This window comes from Aplysia californica, unplaced genomic scaffold, assembly GCF_000002075.1.
Source record: "Aplysia californica isolate F4 #8 unplaced genomic scaffold, AplCal3.0 scaffold00103, whole genome shotgun sequence".
Classification (NCBI taxonomy): domain Eukaryota; kingdom Metazoa; phylum Mollusca; class Gastropoda; order Aplysiida; family Aplysiidae; genus Aplysia; species Aplysia californica.
The window spans coordinates 764,094-765,707 of record NW_004797373.1 but is presented as its reverse complement, the minus strand read 5'-3'; the positions used below and the strand labels follow the sequence as shown (position 1 = coordinate 765,707).

Here is a 1,614-nt window from a genome sequence, read left to right as displayed (position 1 = left end):
GAGAGAGAGAGAGAGAGAGAGAGAAGTGGGGGAGTTGCTGATAGGAGTGTCAGAAGAGATGAGATGAAAAGAGATGAGATGAGATTAGATGAGATAAGATAAGACAATGAAACATAACACAAGACAAGACCACACAAGATCAGACACTGCCTGTGAGTGTCACGGTCACGTCAACCTGAGTCAGGACAGTAGGATTTTGCTTGATGTTTGTTTGTTTATGAGACAAGATGAGATGAGATGAGATGAGATGAGATGAGATGCTGTGAGATAAGACCAGCTTAGTCCAGATGAAATGAGATGAGATAAGACTAGTTCAGTTCAGATGAGATGAGAAGAGATGAGATGAAGTAAAATGAGATGCTGTGAGATGAAATGAGATGGAATGCGGTGCGAATAGATGAGATGAGATGGGACGAGATGAGACGAGAAGAGATTAGACCAGTTCAGTTCATAAGTAAGATGAGATGTGATGTGATGTGATGAGATGAGATGAGATGAGATGAGATGAGATGAGATGAGACGAGATTAGATGAGATAAGATAACAAAACATAACATAACACAAGACCAGACAAGATCAAACACTGCCTGTGAGTGTCAAGTTAACCAGGTCAGGACAAAAGGAATTTGATTGATATTTGTTTGTTGGAGATTATATGAGAAGGGATTAAATGAGATGAGATAAGATAAGATAAGATAAGATAAGACACATCTTTATTGTCCAGATTCTGGTACATTGGTTTGGTGTTTTACAACGTACACACACGCATACGGACACACACACACACATACACACACACACACACACACACACGCGCGCGCACATACACACACACACAAACCTGTACAAACACGCAGTATGCTTGCACTCACAAACAGGCTCACAGTCTCATGCGTAATATAAATGAACAGTAATATATTATACAACGATAATAATGTTAAGCTAGATATGTACTCAGCATTCTCATTGTAACTCAATGGTATTCTGATGCATGCTTTTGAGTCATACGAATACTTATAACAAGATGATTAAGATGGATGAAGTCTAATGGATGATGGAAAGAATGACCTTCTGATAAGGAAAATCAACACTGTTCTTGTTCGTGTGTGCTTTATAAAAATTATGAACAAGAGAAGATATGTTTCTTTTATCATTTATCTGTGATAGAGTGGCAAACGAAATCAAAACTATTCTTTTTTGTTTCTTTGTTTATGTATTTGCTTGTTGACAATTGCGACAGAGTGATAACTGAAATCAAGGCTTCCTTATTTCGTTTTTTGCTTTTTTTTTGGGGGGGGGGGGGTATTTCTGAAGAGAGGGAGAAGTAAAGTAAACCACAATGAATTTTTGTAAAACAATTTAGAGAGAAAAAGAATTGCAGATTAATTTGGCTATTCGAAAAAGTAATGAGTGAAATCAAGGGACGCTACTGTGTAATTTTTGTTTGAAAAAAGCTCTTTATGGGCATTATCTCCCCTGTTAGCTATATAGGCCCTGAACTCGGGACTAATTTGGGGGAGGAAGCTGTGATAGAATGAATTCCACCTTGACCAAGCTCCCTTGGGATGATCAATTAACACACAGACACACACACACACACACACACACACACACA

The 1,614-nt window shown here is 38.2% G+C and overlaps 1 protein-coding gene across 1 annotated transcript in view; it reads right to left on the bottom strand.

Moving 5' to 3' along the window:
- Window positions 1-1,614, bottom strand: part of LOC101850323 (CD109 antigen) — a gene marked incomplete at its 3' end in the record, with an annotated part of 124,263 nt that overhangs the window by 33,315 nt on the left and 89,334 nt on the right.